The following is a 24,903-nucleotide window of genomic DNA, read 5'->3' as shown; positions in this document are numbered from 1 at the left end:
AATCTGCGTATAATTATAAGCCCTGCTTGCCAGAATCATCCCATCAAGTCAAACCTACTGCCCACATCAGAAGGAAAACACACTGGTGCAGAACAGGTCTTGACAAGTGTGACGTGCGGAGGTCAGGACTTACCATCAGGGCCTTGCTCACATCATGGACATCCGAGAAGCAGAAGGTGCTGGAGTCCAACAGCTACTGAACCCTGGAGGAACACGAGCATTGCATGCTGCGTGGTTTCTGATTCACATGGCTCCGCCGCAAAGCAACACATGGAAGGTCACCGTTGACAGTCTGCTCACAACGGATGATCATCAAGGGAGTGGAGTGAAAGATCCAGCTGAGTTTGGGAGAGGAAGATATACCAGGGGTGGGAGACGAAGGTCCTGTTTTGACTGGGAGTGGTACCGGGTGGTGGTGAGGGGTGGTGGTGAGGTTGGGAGGGGGAAACAAAGGTATCGGTGGTGGGTGGTGAGATTGGTGTGGGAGGGAGTACAAGGGGAGGAGGGTGTAATGGGGGAGAATGCACCGACTAGGGGTGTAAGTGCAAGGAGGGAGGAAGATGTAAGGGAGGAGTTTGGGGGGAGGAAAGAGTTCAAAGAGGGGCAGGACTTCTGGGGAGGAAAGGATTTGGAGAGGGGAAGGAGTTCAAAGGGTGCAAGGAGTCCGTGGAAAGGAAGGAGTTGGAAGGGAGGAGGAGTCCATGGGAGGAAGGAGTCCGTGGGAAGGAAGGTGTTCGGAGGGGAGAAGGAATCTGGGGAGAGGAGGGAGTAAGGGTGGAGGATGGAGTAAGGGTGGAGGAAGGAGTGAGTGTGCAGGAGGGAGTAAAAGGAAGATGTCCAGGTGAACATGCAAGGGAGGGGTCTGTGAATTCAATGACACCACTTCACTGGGGAGCAGGTGGACACATTCCTCCAATTTGCGTGCCACTCTGGTGAGGGCTTCTAACAGCTCTGCATAATGTTCCCTCATCTTCTGCTGACTCTTCACAATGATTTGGAAGGCTGAATCCAGAGGGTCATCATCTGACTTGAACCTCACAGATGCCTCTTCCCCAGCAGTCCTCTGAGTGCCGGGGAGCTCAGCTAAACCTGCCTCCTCCTGCTGCAGACACGTGTCCGTGTGGTGACCACCAGATTGTGAACCCGAGCCTGCTCTAGATCTAGGCCCCATCAAGGTGTGTGTCTCTGCACTGGTGGAGGGTGTGGGTAAGCGCTGTGATGGGTCTTCCAGTCTGCTTATTTCCAGCTTTTCAATGGCAGAGGTGTTGTCTTGGCTGGAGCTGAGGACCTGGATGGAGCTGAGGGACTGGCCGGCTGAGGGTGTCCATCACTTGGCAGAGATCCCTGTGAACCAAAGTAGAGATAATTAGTGCGTGGCATCAGAGAGCAGAGCACTCACAGTTACTTTGAGAGAAGGATGATGTGGTGCAGGATCCTCATGTGGGTGTTCGCCACCAACCTCACTGTCGCCACAGGCACAGTCCACATCTTCACCAGTCAGCAAGGTGGCACGTTCCTCAAAGTGAGTGAGGGGCCTAATGTTGGCCACTCCACCCCCAGTTTGGGACCTCTCCCTGCTGTTGTGAGCCAGCTTCTCCTGCATGAAAACAGGTGGAGAGAGTGTGCAGGACACATGGCACTGCATGAAATGTTTGTGTGGTGAGCGGAGCCATAGACATGATGAGAATGTGAGGTCCAGAGGATATGAGCCTGATGGAGATGTGAGGGTGTATGTGAGAGTTAGTGGTGTTGTCCCTTGAGGTGTAAGATCCCTGTGTATGTGTGATGGGTTTGTGAATGTGTGAGTTGAGAGTGATGACAAGAGTGACTTATCCTGGTGGAATGGATGAGAGCATTCATCCTCTTCCCGCACTGGGTGGCTACCCTCTTTTGCAGGGCACTGACACTGACCACCGCTGCCACCGTCTCCCATGCTGGATTGGTGAACTTGCCTGCTGGTTTTCGCCCAAACTTTATGGTGAGCCTCCACTGCATCCAGTAAGCATCCGAGGGAGGCATCACTAAGTTTGGGCGCAGCATGTTTCCTCCCTTTGGCAGCCATCAGTTTGCAGCAGCTTCTTATCCCTTGAAGAGCACTAGCTCTGTGCAGGGGCGGCCTTTAAATAGGGCACCCGGTTTACTGAAGGCCTGAGGTGATGGAGGAGCAGAAAAATCTGAGCCACCCTATCAGTGACCCATTTTTCCCAGGAATAAATTATTACTGAGGTGGGACACGCTGGGAATGGGATGATACAGCACGAAAAGCAGCCATTGCGGCCAGCAGGTAAAACATCCTTTTTTCTGCCCACTACCACGTTTTGTGCAAACCTGGGATGATTCCATCCATAGAAAGAGAGCATGCAATGGTGGAGAATGATGTTTCAGAAATTTGTCATACTGCAGATGAATTTTTGTCTCCTGAACTCTGCCGCACTAGCATGTAGACAAAGGTTTGTTTGGAGATGACCTACCTTTTCCTGCACGTTACCTTGTTTAGAACAAAAGTTTGAAGTGTCAACAAGCTGATCAGATTTGACATGGTCAGATGTCATGTGGCAGGACATCATGTTGATCAAGCCTGCAGGAATGCCTCCAAACAAAGCTGGCAATCCTAAACACTGACGACTGTAGGAGGTGAGTCTTTGGGTGTGTTTGCTCTTTAATTCAGGCTTAGGGAATCACAGTTAGCCTAGAAATATAGACACAAACCATTTGCTTTGCTGGCTCTAAAGGGGCCTACTAAACTGCCAAAAGTGAGGGCAGGAGTGCACACTTATTACATGCCAGAAGTATATATTCCAGTGTATTCTTAAAGGCCATAAGGTCAGAGTATAGTGTTAATGCCTGAAATAGGTGTTAGGCATTATGCATTTGCAAATAAAGGGCCTTTTACCTTTTTAAGCCCCCAGTACAGATTTATTTCTATTGAGGCAACCACCATCACCTGGGTAACTCAGGCCTACCTTGAGCTGCAAAAAACAAGGTAAGTTTTTAAAATGTACTTACCTGACTGAATAAGAAGATGGCTTCAAGGAATTGAGGCTTGAGGTCCAATAGCAAGGGTGCCTCAGGCCTTGCTATTCAAGCACAAGGGTTCTTTCCTTTCCATACTTATGCCTTTATAAGATCAGAGTTGAAGATTTTTTGTAACTAGACCATTGAGGCATCAATACATATCCGTAATGCCAAAGATCAGGTCCAAGTAGAATATTAGGGAATATGAAGACAATCCACCTCCTCTCCAACCCAAGCCCAAAACACATGCAAAAGGGCAGGAGTGCACACAAAATAAGAACTCCAATTTCTTGCAACACATGTTGCTAAACTACCAGTGCTCATTTATTGAACCGTTTGATGGACATAGCCCTCCTCCCCTCTTCTCCACACATATATTGATGCAGGTCCCATTCTGACTGAACAACTAAGCCTTAATAATTGTGGAAAATACACTTGTAATACATAGTTTCAGCCTCAAACATCAATGTTGGCCAATTGAAGTGGCAAAACCTGTGGTTGGATATTCCCGATTGTAGGGCAGAATTTTATGGTCCCTTCGTAGCAGGGGTGGGGCCGTAAAATGTGATGAGCTGTTCAAAAGTCCATTGACTTCGGCGGGATGGTAAAATCTTGCTGGTGTAAAATTCCACCGGTGTAAAATTCTGCCCGTAACGCTTAAGAGCAAAGTCCTATTTTAATTTTTTAACATCATTTTTGCTATCTAGAATTGAGGTTTTGTCAGAGGACCCATGTCAAAGGAATAAGTATTTGGGTATGAAGGCAATGGAGAAGCAACACCACCCGAACCAGGGTGTCTGAGGCTGGACTAAAGCATCTATAATGTCAAGTGAATGAGTAGCTGGCACTAGTCCCACTTCCACAAACAGCTCACCAGTTTGAACAATGTGAATACTGGGTTGCTTGTACGACCAGAATGTTCTGCAGGGCTGGGGGTCAAGGAGTGGCGATGGAGGGGGCAGATCAGGATATTGTGGACTGCAGCTCCATCTGGCTCTTCAGCAGTGTTTTTTTAGATATGTATCTTCTAAATTTGAAACTGTCGGCTAGTGTTTAGTTCACAGGGGCTGCTACTGAAACCTGAGTGGTGCCAACCCAGTGCCTGTTCTGCTCCCCAGAAAGCTAATAATTTTAGCAGTCCAAGAAGATTGGACGTGGACAGCCCACTGCACAATTTGTCATGTTTATGTCTATTTTATGCCCACAAAATAGCTGCAAAACATGCCAACATTTAACCTGTAGTCTTTTCTAATAATCCACAATGGCCCATGATAGACTGCATTACAATGATGAGTTCAGCTATCAAATTTAGTCCCGAGCTAATGAGCTGAGCACAAGACAACTCAATTCAACCCCCAGGGTTTGAATTTTATGATCCCCTCCTGCCAGCGCGATGTTCTGGTCCCACCAAAGTCAATTTGAATGACTCACCACATTTTACGACCCTGCCCCCATCATGATAGGGCCATAAAGTTTCGCCCATGGACTGAAAACAAGATGGACTGGATTTTGCAGTCAGCAGTGAAGCAATGATACCCACCCTGAAGAAAGCTGCCCACACATATCTAATTTCCCCTTTCCCAATGGAAGTTTAAATCTAACGCCAAGTCAAGGGAACCTCCATGCATCCAGCAGTGGTGATTTCAGCAACCTGGGTAAACAGCCAATCACATTGAGGGATTGACACATAGCAAACCAGGATGTTAAAAGCATTGATTATCCATCACTATTAATTTACATTTTCAGATGGCAAAGTTAATTATTATGATTGGATTGAAAGAGAAACTAAACTATCAAAAACAAATTTTGAAAAAATAATTTTAAAAATAATTTTATCATTATTCAATGGACAAAATTGATATTCCACAAATGTAAATTTTCAGGGCCAGTGAGAGTGTTCAGCAGCAATTATGAATTTAGTATACTATTAAAAATCTAGGCCTGGATTTTCATTCCCGGGTCAGATATATTGAAACTGGAGCATTTCAGCTCCTCAAACCTAACCTTTAAAATGGCTGCCCTGGTGTCAGATTTTCAGTCCAAAGGGCTGGGCTAGAATAGCAGTCAAGGCTGGTAACCTGGGAAGCAGTGGGGAGCTCCCAGGTGTGGAGGCAGGCTGGGTGGAAGGCCTGCCTCAGGGGTCCGGCACTGTGCCCAAAAAAAATCCCTCCAACAGGTCTGGGAGGGATATCCTGCAGCTACCAGACCTTAAGGGGGGGTTGGGCACCCAAAGTTAAAAGGGGGCTTCTGATGGAAGTGACCCCCTCTTCCTGCCCAACGGCTTAACTCGATTATTTTCATTCTTCTGACATACATGGGAACTCCTCCCACTGTGTGGGAAACAGCCCTTAAGTGATCAATAATTGGCCACTCAAGGGCTTCAATTGGGGCAAGGCTCCTGGTGGCAGTGGACAGCCTTGCTTTGCTCTCACTGTTTCCTGCCATTCACCAAGTGAACCGATGCTTCACCCACCCCACTGTAAAACTGCTGAGAGGTGGTGGGAAGCCCATCCCCAATATTTCATGCTCACCCCTGCCTACAAACCTGCCAGCAGGGGAGCATAAAATTCAGGCCTAGGTTTCATCAGTATTAGTAGTGTTTATTAGTATTGGTAAGGTTTATTACTAGTACGTTTTATTAGCAGTAGCAAGGTTATTAACTAACAGATAAAGGAATGGCAGGGCCACTCCTATGTCTAGTGCGCACATCCTGTGCTATGTGGGAACTCCAGGATGCTTCCTATGTACTGAATAACCATTTTTCCAGGAAGATCCATCAGTTGCAGCAGATCGAACTTCAGGCTTCAGAATTTGGCCATCGGCTAGCATCACTCAAGTGCATCCTTGAGGTTGAGAGATTTGTGGGTAGCACATTTATAGATGTGGTTACCCCACAGCTTAAGGGTATGTGTATGCAGGAAGAGAGGGAATGTGGGATCACCAGGCAGTCAAATAAAAACAGGCAGGTAGTACAGGAGTCCCCTTAGTGCATCTTGCTATCCACCTAGTATTCAGTTCTGAACACTGATGAGATTGATTGTTCATATGGAGAGTGGAGTCAAAGCCAAGTCCAAGCACAGGTGGTCAGCTGTGCAAGGGAGGTACAAGGAAAATTGGAAGAGCAATACTGATAGGTGATTCGATAGCTAGAGGAATGGACAGTCATATCTGTGGCAGTAGGAATGAATTCAGGATGGTGTGCTGCCTCCCTGGTGCCAGGGTCAAGGATGTCACTAAATGACTGCAGAGCACTCTGAGGTGGGTGGGTGAACAAGCAATCATAATACACATTGGCACGAATGACTGGCAGAAAGAGGGATGTGGTCCTGCAGTCAGAGTTTAGACAGCTAGGTAGGAAATTAGCAAGCGGGTCTTCAAAAGTAGTAATTTCCAGATTACTCCCAGTACCATGCATGAATATAAAAATGGGAGGATAAAGCAGATGAATGCATGGCTGGAGAAATGGTGCAAGAGGGAAGGCTTGAGATTCTTGAAACATTGGAACAGGCTCTGGGAGAGATAGGATCTGTACAAGCCAGATGGGTTGCACCTAAACAGAGCTGCAATGGAGTTCCTTGCTGGGTGATTTGCTAATGCTATTCAGGAAGGTTTAAACTAACTTGGCAGGGGTGTGGGAACCAGGTGGAGTTTTCAGAAAAGAATACCAAAATGCTCAGAATACTGGGAAAGATAGATGGCACCAGAGTAGGAATGATAAATTATTAGATGGAGTCAGTTAAGGGAGAAAGTAGTACAGTCTAAATCAGGGTTAATGTGGATGTATGTGAGTGCATGGAGTGTGGTTAATGAGGTTGGTGAGTTACAGGCACAGATTGACATGTGGAAATATGATGTTGTGGCTGCAACAGAGACCTGGCTCAAAGAAAGGATACAACGTGTTCAGGAAAGGAAGAAAATGGTGAGGAGTGGCAGTATTGATTAAGGATGCCATTGCAGTGCTGGAGAAAGGATATCCTGGGGATTCAAGGACAGAATCTATTTGGCTAGAGCTAAGGAACAAAAAAAGGCACAATTGCATTGCTTGGTGTATTCTATACACCACCAGTTACTGGAAAGGATGTAGAGGAACACATGTTCATGGAAATTACAGAGAAGTGCAAGAATTATTGAGTAGTTATAATTGGTGACTTTCATTATCCAAATATAGTTTGGGATAGTAGTAGTGTAAAGTGCAGAGAGGGGCAAGAGTTCCTAAAGTGTGTTCAGGAAAATTTTCTACAGCAGTTTGTGTACAGTCCAATGAGAAAGGAGGCATTGCTAGATCTGCTTCTTTGGAATGAAATGGGCCAGGTGGATCAAGTGTCAGCAGGAGAACATTAAGGTAAAATGATCATTATATCATAAGGTTTAGGTTGGCTATGGAAAAGGATAAAGACCGATCTAGGCTAAGAATAATGAACTGGGTGAAAATTAACTTCAATGGGGTCAGAATGGATCTGGGCTAAATAAATTGGAATCAAAGGTTGGCAGGAAAAACAGTAGCTGAGCAATGGACAACCTTCAAAGAAGAGGTTGTTCGGGTGCAGTCAAACTATATTTCCTTGAAAAGGAAAGATAGGCTAAACAAATCCAGAGCTCTCTGGATGACGAAAGAGACAGAGATTAAGGTGAAAAAGAAAAAGTGCTTTTATGGCAGGTATCAGGTGGATAACACAATGGAAAACCAGGCAGAATATAGAGGGTTCAGTGAGGAAGTGAAAAAGCAAACAAGAAAAGCAAATAGGGGGCATGAAAAGAGACTGGCAGCTAACATAAAAGGGAATCCCAAAATCTTATATATGAAGAGTAAAATGGTGATAAGGAGGAGTAGGGCCGATTAGGGACCAAAAAGAAGAGTTATGCATGGAAGCAGGGGGGAGGTGGCTGAGGTATTAAATGAATACTTTTGCATCTGTCTTTATCAAGAAAGAAGATGTTACCCAGGCCATGGTGAAGGGGAAGGTAATAAATACACTAGAAGGAATTGATAAGAAGGGAGTATTAGATAGGCTGTCCATACTTAATGTAGGTAAAGCGCCAGAATTGGATGTGATGCATCCAAGAATACAGAGGGAAGTGAGAGTGGAAATTGTGGAAGCATGGCCATAATTTTCCAGTCTTTGTTAGACTCGGGGCAGTCCTAGAAGACTGGAGAATTGCAAATGTTACATCTTTGTTCAAAAAGAGGTGTAAAGGTGCAACTACAGCCTAGTCAGTTTAACTTCGGTGGTGGGGTAACTTCTAGAAACAATCATTCTGGACAAAATTAATAGTCACATGGACAAATGTGGATTAATTAAGGAAAGCCAATACAGATTTGTTGAGGGAAAACTTGCTGGAGTTTTTTGAAGAGGTAACAGACAGGGTTGATGAGGGCAATGCTGTTGTTATAGTGTACATGGACTTACAGAAGGCATTTGATATGGTGCCAAATAACAGACTTGTAAGCAAAGTTATAGCTCATGGAATAAAAGGGAAAGTAGTATTATGGATATAACATGGACTGACTGACAGAAAACAGAGAGTAGTGGTTAATGGATGTTTTTCAAGCTGGATGAAGGCTTGTGGAGTTCCTCAGGGATCAGTGTTGGGACCTGTGCTTTTCCTGTTATATATTAATGACCCAGACCTTGATGTACAGGATACAATTTCAACATGTGTGAATGATACAAAACTTGGAAGCATTTTGAACTTTGAGGAGGTTAGTGTAGAATTTCAAAAGGACATAGACAAATTGGTGGAATGGGCAGACAAGAGGAAGATGAAGTTCATTGCATTGAAATGTGAAGTGATTCATTTTGGAAGGAAGAACATGGACAGACAATGTAAAATAAAGGGTACAACTCTGAAGAGGGTGCAGGAGCAGACAGATCTGGGTATATATGTCCATGTGTCATTGAAGATGCATAAGTCATTACTAGGGTCATAGTGTACAAGAGCAAGGAGGTCATGTTGAACTTGTATAAGACATTAGTTCGGCTTCAGCTGGAGTATTGTATTCAGTTCTAGAAGCTGCACTTTAGGAAAAATGTGAAGGCATTAGACAGAGTGCTGAAAAGATTCACAAGAATGGTTCCAGGGATGAGGAACTTCAGTTATGAAGATAGATTGGAGAATTTGGGGCTGTTTTTCTTGGAGAAGAGAAGGCTGAGAGGAGATTTGATAAAGGTATTCAAAAGCATGAGGTGTCTGGACAGAAGAGATAGGAAGAAACTACTCCCACTTGTGAAAGGATCGAGAATGAAAAGATGCGAATTTAAAGTAATTGGCAAAAGAAGCAAAAGCGACTTGAGGAAAAGCTTCTTCACACAGAAAGTGGTTGTGATCGGGAATACAGAGTGTGGTGGAGGCAGATTCAGTCAAGGCATTAAAAAGGGAATTAGACTGTTATCCAAAAAGGAAGAATATGCAGGATCATGGGGAGAAGGTGGAGAATGGCATTAGGTAAATTGTTCATTCGGAGTGTCAGTGCAGACACAATGGATCAAATTCTGCAATGTAAAAGTTCTATAATTATATGAACATATGAACATGTGAATTCGGAGCAGGAGTGGGCCAATTGGCCCCTCAAGCCTGCTCTGCCATTCAATAAGATCATGGCTGATATGATTGTGGCCTTAATGCCATTATCCTGCCTATTACCAATAACCTTTGATTCCCTTGTTAGTCAAGAAACTATCTACCTCTCCTTAAAAATATTCAATGACCCTGCATCTGCCACTCTTTGGGGAGAGGAATTCCACAGACCCATGACCCTGTGAGAGAAAAAAATTTCTCCTCATGTCCGTCTTAAATGGGAAACGCCCTAGATTCTAGTCTCTCCCACAAGGGGAAACATCCTTTCAGCATCCATCCTATCAAGCCCCCTCAGGATGTTATATGTTTCAATAAGATCATCTCTCATTCTTCTGAACTCCAATGGATACAAGCCCAACCTGTCCAACATAAAATAACCCCTTCATCCCAGTGATCAGCCGAGTGAACCTTCTCTGTAATGATTCTAATGCAATTATGTCCCTCCTTAAATAAGAAGAACAAATTTGTACACAGATTTCAGTGATTCTGAGTTCCAATGAGCTTGACAGTAATGAGTTTATGCACTTTGTACACACATTTATGCCTAATTTTAACACTGCCAAAGAGTACCTTACCTTCCCGAAAGGGTATTTGACCTATCCTAAAGGGCACCTGACCTCCACAAAAGGCACTTTACCTCCCCCAAAGATCCCAGGACCATATCCAAAGGGGTACCTTAGCTCTCCAAAAGAGTTCTCTGGCTATCCAAATGAATCCACCAAGCTCAGACCTGCTCCTAGTTGATCTAATCTTCATACGTCGGGTTTCACACTCCTGCCCTACCAAAATCCCACTTCAATGGAGGCACTGATGATTTAAATGGCCAGCTCACTCCGTAAGCCGTACATAAGCAAAATGCACACCCCTCAATCCTGCCCTGCGAAAACAGCAAGTGCTGTGTTTGCGGGCAGGGCTTCTGATTTTCAGGCATTTCTGGGCACCAGTTATACCTCATTCAACAAGTTGTAACTTTTTTGAGGGTTTTTAAAGCAAAACTAACAGAGTTAATATTGAAGTTTTTGTCAATTCACTAATTGATTGGTGATTGCTGGACCTCAGCAGTGAACCCTCTGGTGCAGCATAGAATCACTGACAGCAACTTCTGGATATCCACATTATTCAGCACAGGCTCAGACATTTGAAGTTACTATCAGTTTCAGTGAAGCAATGAGGGCAAATGCTGACAGTTCCAATGTCATTAGCACCACAAATCCGGGTTGATATGTTTATAAGTCAACTTCATGATTTTATCGTTTATATACAGCATTGCATATAAAAGCATTGAGAAAACTTAAGGATGTAAAAACAATATTGCACTTCAGAAATAATAAAAGAGAAGTACTTACATTTATATGTTGCTTCAGCATTTCCTCGGGATATCCAAAGCACTTTAGGGTGAGTGGATTACTTTAATTGAAAATAGGCATTATAAACACGGAACTTTGACAATTTGTCGGTGCTATCCACTCCTTCCCTCACAAAGCCAAATGCTGCAAAAATTGGAGAACAGTTATAACTATCCATTATACTAATCAATATTTAATGCTGCCTCAGGTAATTCAAAAATTACGTATTATTGCATAAATATCTCATCCATCGTTTGTCTTTGGGTGTGTTTACTGTTGATCATTACGGCCTACACCACACAGGCCTAGTGTGCTTTGCACTGACACTAAGGTTGTGTAGTATTTTAGGCCCTAAATTGACCCCAAAGCAGAGTAGAATGAGTCTTTTTTCTCCAAGATATCTCAACCCATTTCTTTTGAGAGTTAGATCAAACCCTGGCTCTGAATTCAGGCTGAATTTCCAATATAGGCATCAATACATGAGAGACCCTGGAAGTGGTGAGGCTTTTCTGTCACCAGCGTACTTTGGAAAATTGTGGGCTATGTGTCCATAATTTTCTGATACATGCTGACAATGGACAAAGTTCCCTGGTTCTTGAGTGTACTCAGCCAATATCTGCAGTGTTAATACAGTAATGTAAATGCTTTCTTAAATGATGCCTCCCGTTTTATATCAATCCCACTGCCTAAATCTTTTTAGGAGATTATTCTAATATCTACAATTGGCATCATAACAATTATATCATAAATTTTAAAGATGGCACAGTTTCAAATTTCCAATACTCCCGATCTTCAACAGCACCGCCACTGATGAGTTTCCCCACTTGAAACACCTTGAGGAGGGGAGGTGGGATGAGGGTGGGGACGATTCACCTGAGCTTAACTGGGCCAGCGTATGAATGCCTTGTGCAGGGGCTCGGTACCTTGCCTAAAGCTCTTCCTCCCTCCACAGGGGACCAACAAGAAATGTGATGAAAAGTTGCAACCACAACAAGCTTCAAAAAAAACTTGACACCATCTAGCATTGTGTAACCAGCTTTATTTGCACCCATCCATCACCAAAGCACTATGGCAGCAGTATAAACTTTGTGCCTTTTTTTTGCTGCTGTTATGTGTTTCAATAACTTCCTCTGAGGGGCTCATAATGACCATCCTATAGCACCCACTTACTGCTCCTCGCATTCTGGAATATAACTATACTACCTGTAGCTAACCCAGGAGCAGGAGTTGTGGAAGTTCCGTTTCACAAGGAATGTCACCAAGGAGTTATGCTATGACTGCTGCAGTCAGCCAACAGTACTGTCGTTCAGCTGACCCTGCAAAATTCAACAGAGCCAGTCTGCTTTTCATTCACGGGGTGTGAATCCCACTCTGCCATTATATAGCTCAGGTTTTTGCCCAGGTGGAGAGTCCTGTCCTTGATGCCTAAAATCTACAAAACTAATGTTGCAGAAACAGAAAAAAAGCATGACATCTGGAGAACAGCTTTGTGATGTCACGGGAGTGTAGCATCTATACAAAATGTCTGCTCCCAGTTTGCCTCTGAATAACATAAAATTCTGGAACAGGAAAGACTCAAAATAGTAGGCAGTGTGTGGACTGCTCCCTAATTTTTGGGATTATACTCAGTAGAACTCAAAAGAATCTCCTTTCCCTATGAGATCAGCTTTCTTTTGCTTCCTTCCACTTACCATTTGTGACTAAGGAAATGTTTTATCAAAAGAATCAGGTTATCCTTTAATATACATATTTTTTTATCATGCTTGATTATTTGAACATATTTTAGCATAGCATCCAATGAGATTGCACACTTGATTGCATTGAAGCCTCAGATAACTGAGGGTAGTGGGAGTATTTTTTGCATTAAATAAGACAGTGGGATTATCTACTTTTCATTGTAATTAGTTCTTGTATAGACTTTCTGTTGTGATACAATTACAAATGGAGTTTCCAAAAGAGCCCATTAATAAACACTCCTGCTAATGAAAGAATATAATAAAACCTATCTTTCTAAAATGTGAATGACAATGACACTTTGAATTAGAGATCCCCAGCTAAGCAGCATGTTGAAAATAATTACCTTTGCAAGTTTACCTATCTGCTTCAGTGGAGATAGTTAACTATTTACCCATTAAATGGAGTGGCTGTACTGAAATTAGTTGGGGTAATAGCACGTCAGATTTTACAATTAAAACTTAAAAAGGGGAAAATTATATTGGCCCCAAAAATCCGTGGGCCATGTTCCCCACAGTTACATTCGGGGCCAGGTGGGGGCTGGTGGTGTTGTGATCAGTAGGGGGGGCACCTGATTTACATGACACCATCCATTACAAACATCTCTGGTGCCCATCTGCCTCATGCTGATTTTGGAAACTCTTTTGTCTGGTCGCCATTGGGAGGGTCACTCCACTTGTGCCCTGCTACATGGAGGTAGATAGAAACTTTTTTTTTAATTCCCACCCGGGAGGGCATACTTGTCCACTTGTGGAGGCTGGTATGCTTTATCTCACTGAGTATACCAGCTTTTTGTCTAATGCCAGGCTGCTGATAGGGTAGGCCAAAGTAATTCAAAAATCTGACTCTGTCTTCTTGATATCATGGCCCTGTAAGGGAGTGTGGGGAGGGTGCAGAGAATCCACACTTTACAAGACACAATGGGGCCTGCCAGCATAGATTAGAATAATGTATGTGTGTTGTAGCCACGTTTTAAACCCTTTCAGAGGGTCATTCAATTTTGACCCCTCTACCAACAATCAGCTTTCGAAGTAAGTAATAAAATATTGGGCCATATGTTAAACAATGCATATTGTGTAATCAGCATTGTGTACCTACAGAATACAGTCATCTCGTTATGTTATAAGGAAGAAATAAAGGTGCCAATTGACATCATATTTGGAAGTCCTCCCAGTACTTCCCAGCCTGTGTTAACATATGTTGAGGATCTGCAAGAGAGATTAGAGAAAACATACTCTGACAGGAGACAAATTAAATCTGTCACAGCAACGACAACAGGAAATCTATGATAGAGGTGCTAACTTTCATGGTTTTCTTCCAGGTGGTTGTATTTGGTGTGATTCACCAGGCAAGGAAAGAAGTCCGATATTATGGGCAACATATAGTGCAGAGACTTTCGAATGTGAAGTAATAAATGAGTCCTGATGTTAGTTAGAAGTTCTAATTTAGCACTGTAATAAAATGAAGAAATGCTTCAATCCATCTCAAATTAATTTCAAATCTCATCCAGTTAAACCAGGTGATCAAAGCCTGATAAACCAGAAAAAGCAGATATCCAGAGTTTGCAGCTATGTGCTGCTGATGAACCCGGCATTGTTTTGTGCTTATGAATATCAGGTGTTGGATTTTTGATGTGAAGCACCGTAGCCCAAGAGGAACAGGAAATCCATAAAGCTATGGGTAAGTAACCAACCACAGGACAAGTCAGCAATCTATGTGTCTCACAGATTTGAACAGCTACCTGCTTTTTTTGGTGACCTTTTTATGCACCATTGGAACCAACAGATTATTTATCACCTTCGCAATGTGCTAGTTTCATTTCATAGCTAAGGTATTTATGTTTTACAGATCTTTGCTATCCTCAGCAAAGCTGTTCAAGATGAATTCAATAAATACTATATATGATATATACTAGAGTTTACACAGTGTGTACACTATCATACCAGATATTCAGTAGCCGGAATATATTGCCCAAAGAAATGGATGGAAATCATAGAATAATAGTGCAGTATGTCATTTTTCTTTAAATGACGAGGTAGGAGTTTGTTTAATAGATAGACTTAGTGCCCTTGGAGAGAAGAGTTAGTTACATAATTATTCCAGCAGCAACATAAGGTAAAAGTCTATCATGTAAATAACGCTGAGAAAATAGCATTGTAAAAAAAAACGGTGTTGTATATTGGAGACTAAATATGGCTAAAGTTATCCGTGTGTATTTGTCTAGTTTCTTGTTATGAAGAAACCAGTTCTCCTAAAGCTCGTAGCTCCATGGTATCATATTTATTAACAAGCTGGACAACAGCCAGCTCCTAGTGAAGCCTGCTGGTAAGCTAATGAAGTCACAATAGACCATTCCTTGTTGCTAACATTACCATTTGCTATGCTAATGATGTCATACAGGCTCCCTCTTTGAATTTGCCATTCAGGTTGTAACCCCTGCTTGAATTGGCAGGACATTGATGTAAGTAAATGAGTAAATGATAACAATTTTAACATATTATGTTAACTGTTTCTAAAATTTGAATTTATAGAAATGCAAACTATTTTTTTATCACATCAATTATTTCATTTTATTCACCATTAAGTTAAGGCATTGTGACAAAACTGTTAGGCATCAGGGACACATTACTAAGCTGATGGTATTCAAATGCACTGGAGCAACACCAATTTTATTCAACTGCTTTAGTTCCAGAGCTGCGGTAAAAAAGAACAAGCTAGCCAGCACTGACCTCGCCGCAGCCAGAGGTGAATCCATAACTCAAACTGATTAAAACAGGCTTTCTTTCACAGATTGAAATTTATGGCATTGTATGAACATGTAGGATGTTGGCATTGCCTATCCATTGTTAAGAAGTTAAACATAAATAGTACTGAAACAAGAAGTGTATAAATTTGAGAATATCGTCTAGCACACCTGAAGAATTCCAGGTATATTAATGGCTTGTTTTAATCCTCTAGTGGGAGATATTAGGAGTGCAATGATTAATTAGTTACCTCATAACTTTTTAACTGGCCTCAACTGATTAAGGGAGATCATTGTCGGCCATTGATTGATCTTAATAAAAACCATGGTTTTAAGCCAAATTCAATAACGGAACACAATTTATACTTATGAAGAATTCTGTATAAACATATTTCAAAAATTGAGCTTATTTCAATACATTGACAGAGTTAAATTACAATTGGAGCATTAAACGTATTTATGGTTATATTTAACTTTGGATGACAGTCTAAAATGGATGCTATCGGATGAGTCGCCCATTATTCACTCTCCCCATTTCCATTCCCATTGGTGTATATAGTGGCCAATATGACAACTGCCATTTTACACTATCAACAAAAAAATCAGAATCCCCTGCCTTGATTATGAGATATTTAATTGCGCCCTAGCAGCTCTAGCTCTGAGTTCACATCGCAGGAGACTAAATTACTAACTTCCTCACAGTATTCCAGTGGCTGCTAGAGAGTATCACTAATGCTGGAGTCAGGACTGCGCTCATGATGCATCTTCATTCATTGGAACAGATTTATTGCAACTCTTTTTCATATTATCTGTGCCATTTCAAAAGCTGAAATTTCACACTCCTTTGGAGGATTACGAGCCTGAATTTTAAACTAGCCCAACCCATGAGAACAGGACAACATCAGAGCAGAGTCCTGTTTTACATCCAGCCCAATTTTGCACTCCAGTTGGAGCATGAGTTACTAAAGCAGCAAAAAACTTTTTGTCCTCATTTTTTCTTACTGTAAAGGTACCAACTCCTTTTGTCTTATGGTTCTACAAGTGCCAAAACCTCCAAGTAATTCTTCATGTGTGTTTCTAGATACTAGACACTATCAAATTATTTGACTGTGTTATGCATCACAGACAAACCAAAGACTATTAATGTCAAAGACATGCTATCAGGGAAAACCACTGAAGCAGACAGCATAATAGGGTCAAGGGACTGTTACCAATATCCTAACTCAAACCAAATCCCATTCATCCACCACCCCTTTGCTCACTGACCTACATAAGCTTCTGGTTAAGCCACACCGCAAATTTTGTTTGTTTTCAAATCTCTCGATGGCCTCAGCCCTCCCTATCTCTGTAATCTCCTCAGCCCTACAAACCACTGAGATCTCTGCGCTATGCCAAATCTGGCCTCTTGTGCATCGCCAGTTTTCATTGCTTCCCAATTGGTGACCATATCTTCAGGTGCCTAGACCCAAGGCTTTGGAATTCCCCTCTGTAAGCCTCTTCGCCTCTTTACCTTTCTTGCCTTCTTTAAGGTACTCCTTTAAACCTAATTCTTTGTTCAAACTTTGATCATCTGCCCGAATAGCTCCTTATGCTGCTCAGTGTCAAACATTGCCTGATAAACTTGTGAAATCCCCTGGGACAATTTACAATGTTATATAAAGGTAAGTTGTCATTACTGTTGTCAGATGCATTTCTGGAGAGTGAAAAAATTGAGGACTATGCAGAGAAAATGAGTAAGTGGGGATTTTTATCTCTGGGTTCTATAAGCCTAATGGTCACTTCTTGGTCCTAAAACATTGTGTTGTTCCAATCACACTCACTTTCCAGCAATGGTAATCAAGAGCAAGAACCATGGCTGATTGTTACTTCTCTCTAGCTCTGTGGTCTATAGTAGCACCCCACTGATACCTTAGCTGAGATTATCTAACTCAACATAAACCACAGATTGAAGCTGTGACCTTCTTGGTTTGTGAGCCTTACTACCACACTATGTGGTACATTTATTAACTGAGCAATTAACTCATGAAAAGAGAGGTTTTTAAAAAAAAAAACAAAATGTTTACCACTAGTAGGCTAGCAAACTCTTGAAGGTGTCTGCAGCCATGGGTAACATTATCACACCCACTAGATTATCCTTTTTGTTAGTCTCTAAAATAACGGTGATTTCTTACATGGCATTAAATCTTTTTCAAAGAAAGTCGGGATTTAGCAAAGACGGAAGATGATGAAACATGGCACTTGGCATACAGTTCAGGTGGGGCCAGGGCCTTAGCAATTTCGTGCCCTGCCAGTTGTCAAGGAAGTCTAAAGGTTAACAACTGCCAGAAGTTTCACCAACCTGGATATCAGCTATTACATAGATGTATATAAAGTACTGCATTGCACAAAGATTAAAGGTCAGCTTGTGACTCTAATAAAAAGGTAAAATGTGTAATAAAACAATGAAATAAGTTTATGGAACCAACCAGAGAAAAGGAAGAACCTTTACATGGGTTTTAATAAAATCTTGTTCTGCATATAAAGATTCTCCCTTTTTGTAGAATACCTGTTAATGTAGTTTGCCACTGTTCAAGGATTTTAAGTCTGTTGGGTGTATTGTCAAATGAGCTGCTGACTAGTTAAGTCTGTGTACACTGTATTAAAAGATTTTTAATGTCCCTGTTGAGAGAAAATTTTATGAAAGTGTCAGTACCCTTTTGGAGAATTGGTCTGGTTTTCTATACAATCATGTCATCTTTGAATATATTTCTGTAGCTACAGCCCCATGTTAGCACAATTGCCTAAGCTATTTTAATCTTAAAAAAAAACTAAAATGGCATAAAACTGTAAAGGTTTGAGGGCTGTATGGAAATCATACTATGCAAAACAAACTAATCTGGGGGTTAATAATATTGCACTGAAGAGCACAAGAAACAGTGGTTTCATTATTGAAGTCACAGTCGATGATCTCATGTTTTCTGCTCTGCTGCTCCTGGTTGGACAGAATGGGTGAAATTTTCTGGATTTATTTCCTGTCAAAATCACAGGACCATTTGTGGATTGGGAATCTGTTTTCCTAATTAGCAGACTTTGCTGAAACTCTTTCACTGAGCCATGGCATTATCATCTACCTCAGCTTGCCTGACCAATCAGGGAGGCATGAAGCGAAGGATCTCGATTTAAAGGGACCCCCAGCAGGGTGCACAATGGCACCAGTGAGTGCAGCATTGAATATCCCAGTGGAAAGAAGGAACCTGCTGCAGGATGGAAGCAAGATGTGGGGAAGTTTGCCCCCCAGCCCGCATTCTCTGATTCATCCCTGGAGGTCATGATGGATACGTTCTGGGGCAGAGAGAAGCCTTCTTCTCTGAGGATGGGAGGAGGAGCCCAGCCAACCTCACCAAACAGATATAGAGACAAGCCACAGAGGCAGCAAGCAACAGGAATGTGGTACTCAGGACCTGGATCCAGTGCCGAAAAAGCTTTAGCAAGGTGAGTGACCTACAAGTCTCAGCTTTCACTCTGTCACCTCCCTAGCATTCTCCTGCTTGGCACTCCCTCCTTCTCAAATCTCAATCTCCACAGACCACACACACACTCAACCTCATCCTATTGCCCCCTTACATTAACTCCGTATAGTCATTCCCCTCAACTGTTCACCATCCATCCTCAGCAATCAGGTCACTGACTGTCTGCTGTCTCTCATTGCAGGAGGAAGTGCACAATTCCAGGGCGAGGCAGAGAATTTGGGCTGGAACTGCAGCCACAGCCGCTCTGACCACGATGGACGAGGAAGCCCTGGAGGTTGGCAGGGTGGCACAAGTACTGGTTGTTGGCAATGGAGAGATGGGGTGACCCAGAGACCTGGAGGCAGTATTAGATAACACACTACCATTTGGAACATAACTGTCACTCATGTTGAATCATTGCCACCAATACATTTAAATGTTATGACTTTCACTTTGCTAACTTGGAACCCTATTTTAGCTATGTTCAGCATTAATCCATGTCTTTCATTTCCCACAGGTGCATTGTGGATCCTGATGGAGGGGAAGGAGCCTGAAGAGTCTGCAGAGGAGGACCAGCCCCAGTCCTCTCTTCAAGCACCATGTTGGGATCGGCACAGCAGCCAACTATCCTGAAGACCCTTGCCGGGGTATATTGAAGGGCACCTCTGCATCTGTCAAGGCCCCATTACCTCATCTTGAGCAAGCCAATCCCCCTTCCATTGTTGCCTTGGTGTTGATATGGCTCCTGTTGTGCTTCTCCTGGTGCCCCTGTGACTGAGTTCCACACTGGAGTCAACAGCCAGGTCCTGAGCTGGTATCTGTCGTATCCAAGGCTAGCCACTGAGGCTGTTGGTGGAGTGAGCACCTGCCACACGTGAGGCTACCAGAGTATGAAAGTGTCAAGGCAGCTGCTTGGATACCTGGTGCAGACCCATGCCTGATATTCTTGTGGTGGTCGCAGGCCAGCTGCACATTAAGGGAGTGGAAGTCCCTCCAATTAATAGAGATGGCTGGCTGCTCTGATGGCATTTTCATTGCCACATGAGTGCAGTCCCTCGAGCCCTGGATCTGTGGAAATCCAATGAGTGAAGCAAAGCTGGTGCACCTCTGGGTTTTACTTGTCTCATCTGTCTCAAAGTGAATATAGTTTGTGGCTTTGGCATTGGGGATGCAGTTGTGTGCAGCAGGTTGTGAAATCCTGCAGGTGTCATCAGCAGATCCCTGGATGGAGGCTGACATGAAGAAGTTGAGGACTATGCTCACCTCAACAGCCACAGGAAATGTGTGGCCACCTGCCTTTCTTGGGTGGAGGTCTGCTTCTGGAAGGTTGCAGATGTCTGTGACGACCTGTCGCAAGAGCCTGAGCCTTCTGGGGCACTGCTGTTTAAATATGTCAAGGTATCCAACCCTTTTGATGGAGACTATCACTTCCTTCAAGGTACAATTTTGTATCCATCCCTCTATCCTGTGGAGCTGCATATGACAATGGCAAATGTTGCTGCCCCTTTGTTGTGCCTGCTGAGCTGTATCACACTGCTGCTCCTCTCCAGAGCTCCAAGCTACAGCAGCATAAGTAGCTCCCATACAAAAACAGAATTACCTGGAAAAACTCAGCAGGTCTGGCAGCATCGGCGGAGAAGAAAAGAGTTGACGTTTCGAGTCCTCATGACCCTTCGACAGAACTTCAAAGTAGCTCCCATGTTGCGCGGAAGCCTTACATGCAAAAGGTTCAGTTCAACGCAGTAAACACCAAGGCAATTTGAAGTTACTGGTGAGGTGAGGTGAGAGTCACTGCCCTTGGCATCAAGGCAGCATTTGACCGAGTGTGGCATCAAGGAGCCCAAGCAAAACTGAACTCAATGGGAATCAGGGGGAAAGCTCTTTGTTGGTTTGTCATGCCTAGCACAAATGAAGCTAGCTGTGATGGTTGGAGGTCAGGGTCAGTCATCTCAGCCCTAGGACATCACTGCGGGAGTTTCTCAGGGTAGTGTCCTCATCTCAAACATCTCCAGCTACTTCATCAATGACCTTTCTTTCCAACATAAGGTCAGAAGTGGGGACGTTTGCTGATGTTTGTACAATGTTCAGAACCATTTGCCACTCCTCAGATACTGAAGCAGTCCATGTCCAAATGCAGCAAGACCTGGACAAAATCCAGGCTTGGGCTGACAAGTGGCAAGTAACATTTGCACCACACAAGTGCCAGGCAATGATCATCTCCAACAAAAGATAATCTAACCATTGCCCCTTGACATTCAATGGCATTAACATCGCTGAATCCGTCACTATCAACATTCTGGGAGTTACCATTGACCAGGAACTGAACTGGACTATCCATATAAATACTGTGGCTAGGTCAGAGGCTAGGAATTGTGTGACAAGTAACTCACCTCCTGACTCCCCAAAGCCTGTCCACCATCTACAAGGCACAGGTCAGGAGTGTGATGGAATACCCTCCACTTGCCTGGATGAGTGCAACTCCAACGGCACCCAAGAAGCTTGACACCATTCAGGGCAAAGCAGCCCTCTTTATTGGCACCCCATCCACAAACATTCACTCCCTCCACCACCCACGCTCTGTAGCAGCAGTGTGAACCATCTACAAGATGCACTGCAGAAACTCTTCAAGACCCCTTAGACAGCACCTTCCAAACCCACGACTGCTACCATCTAGAAGGACAAGGGCAGCAGATGCATGGGACCACCACCACCTGGAATTCCCCCTCCAAGCCATTCACCATCCTGACTTGGAAATTGTAGTGATTGTAGGTATAATCTTTCCTACTGCCTTTAGGGGTCACGTGATTGTACTGACAAATGAGCCCTAAGTGTGGGTAATCTTGGGGGCGGAGATTTCTAGTTGTGGACCTGGTTCAAGCATGTTGCTTCTAAAAGAGCTCTGTAATAAAGTTATCTGTTTCAAGTAAGAAACCTGTCCAGTACCTCAAGTTCATAACAGTTGGCGACAAGAATAAATAGCTCTGATACTGCACCTCGCCTTGTGAAAGTGAGTACATCAATTCTTAAGGAAAGAAAAAAATGTATACTCACCAGTCATTCCACTCTTTGGCAGAATCAACTCTTATGACTCGTCCATGGACGAATGGAGCCAGTACACAGAGCACCCAGGTTTTTATTTTGTGGCGAATGGAATAGCAATGGAGGATAGGAGAAAGCAATTCTTTTATGTGTCTGTGGTAGCAAGACATAGATCATCATCTGCAGCCTGACAGCCCTGAACCCGCCCAATTCTAAATCTTTTAACGAGCTGGTAGACCACGTGAAGACGCATTTTCAGCTGAAGCCATCGGTTATAATGCAGAGATTTAAGTTCAGTTCCAGAGTAAGGGCCCCAGCAGTCTTTTGCAACTTATATAGCGAATTTGAAACAGTTGACTGAGCTGTGACTTCGGAGATACACGTGATGACATGTTGTGGGACCAGTTGGTTTGTGGTGTTCATGACGACTCATTTAGTGCAGTTTACTTGCAGAAGTTAACATTGATTTGAACTGCATCATGGAAATAGCACTAACAATGGAAAGTGCTGTGAGGGACTCGCTGGCTTTACAGAGTGTGCAACATGGCACCATTCTTAAGTTGGGACGGGAACCTACCGCTGGGCATGGCGCGAAAACCAGAGAGACAGATGCGAAGCGGGAAACAGTCTCTGCTGCTCAAAGAATAAAAAGGTAGAGTGGAAGCATCTCAGCAGTGATTCAGAAATTAATCGGTTATAGACATGGGTGTTACCATATACCAGAAACCTGCAGATTTAAGGAGGATGAATGTCATAATTGCCACAAAAAAGGGCACAGGATAAAGCAATGCAGAGCAAAATTGAGACAACCGATCAGACAGCAGTGTAAGGTGATTGAGGTGCACAATATAACAGAACCAGAAGCTGCTGATACTGATATCAATTCCCGATATAATGTAAAAGCAGTAAAAAGCTGAACCAATAACTGTCATCCTTCAAGTGAATGGGAAGCCTCTACTCGTGGAGGTAGTCACGAGAACCTCGACCACAGTGGTGGGAGAGCACATATTTAAATACCTAAATGAAGGTACAAAGCAATTGAATCTGGAGCAAACCACAGCACAACCGAAGACACACACTGGACTGTCAATACAGGTAAAAGGCATCATCACAGTACCTGAGTCCCATGTGCATTTGTCTTCTTTATAAGTCTCCCATGTGGGACCTTGTCAAAGGCTTTGCTGAAATCTATATAAACTACATCAACTGCACTACCCTCATCTACACACCTGGTCACCTCCTCAAAAAAATCAATCAAATTTGTTAGGCATGACCTCCCTCGGACAAAGCCATGCTGACTATCTCTGATCAAACCGTGCCTCTCCAAATGGAGATAGATTCTCTCCTTCAGAATTTTCTCCAATAGTTTCCCTACCAGTGACGTGAGACTCACTGGCCTATAGTTCCCTGGCTTATCTCTACAACCCTTCTTAAATAGCAGAACCATATTAGCTGTTCTCCAGTCCTCTGGCACCTCCCCTGTGGCCAGAGGGGAATTAAAAATTTTGGATCAGAGCCCCTGTGATCCCCTCCCTTGCTTCCCTTGGCAGTCTGGGACACATTTCATTAGGACCTGGAGATGTGTCCACTTTTAAGCCTGCCAACACCTCCAATACCTTGTCACTCCCTATATCAATTTGCTCAAGAACCTCGCAGTCTCTCTCCCCGAGTACGATACCTTCATCCTCATTCTCTTGGGTGAAGACGGATGTGAAGTATTCGTTCAACACTCTACTGATGTCCTCTGGCTCCACCAATAGATTTCCCCCTTGGTCCCTAATGGGCCCTACTCTTTCCCTGGTTATCCTCTTCCCATTGATATACTTATAGAATATCTTGGAATTTTCCCTACTCTTTCCCTGGTTATCCTCTTCCCATTGATATACTTATAGAATATCTTGGAATTTTCCCTACTTTTACCAGCCAGAGCTTTCTCATATCCCCTCTTTGCTCTCCTAATTGCTTTCTTAAGTTCCACCCTGCACATTCTGTACTCCACTAATTCCTCCGCTGATTTGCTTCCCTTGTACCTGCTAAAAGCCTCTTTTCCTTCTCATCATATCCTGAATATACCTTGTCATCCATGGTTCTCTGGGCTTGTTACGCCTTCCTACCATCCTAGAGGGAACATGTTGACCTGTACCCTCCCCATTTCCTTTTTGAATGCCCCCCCCCCCCCCCCCCCCCCCCCCCCCATTGCTCCTCTGTAGATTTCCCCACAAGTAACTGTTCCCAGTCTACCTTGGCCAGATTCTGCCTTAATTTACTAAAATCCGCTCTCCCCCAATTCAAAACATTTTTTTGCAACTTGTCTATTTCTTTGTCCATAACAAGCTTAAATTGTATTATGTTGTGTTCGCTATCACTGAAATGCTCCCCCACCATCATCTCAGCCACCTGTCTGGCTTCATTCCCCAGAATTAGGTCCAGCACTGCACCGTCCCTTGTTGGACCCTTTACATAATGACCTAAAAAGTTCTCCTGTACACATTTCAAGAAATCCATTCCATCCAACCCTTAAACATTATGTCTATCCCAATTAATGTTGGGAAAGTTGAAATCACCTAATATAATTACCCTATTGTTATTGTTTTTACATACCTCCGCAAATTGTGCACATATTTGCTCCTTAATTTCCTGCTGACAATCGGGGGTCTATAATAAACACCTAATAATGTGGCTGCCCCTTTTTTATTCCTAAGATCTACCCACAAAGCTTCATTCGATGCCCCCTCCAAGATATCATTTCTCCTTACTGCAGTAACTGACTCCTTAACTAATAATGCAATGCCTCCTCCTCTTTTACCCCCTCCCCTGAAGATCCTATATTCCGGAATGTTGAGCTGCCAATCCTGTGCCTCCCTCAACCACATCTCAGTGATGGCTACTATATCACAATTCCATGTGTCAATCCTCACACTTAACTCATCCTTTTACCTGTCATGCTCCTGGCATTAAAATA

The sequence above is a fragment of the Carcharodon carcharias genome, chromosome 2, assembly GCF_017639515.1.
Source record: "Carcharodon carcharias isolate sCarCar2 chromosome 2, sCarCar2.pri, whole genome shotgun sequence".
Taxonomy (NCBI): Eukaryota; Metazoa; Chordata; class Chondrichthyes; order Lamniformes; family Lamnidae; genus Carcharodon; species Carcharodon carcharias.
The sequence above is the reverse complement of the archived record's forward strand: the minus strand, read 5'-3'. Positions refer to the sequence as shown.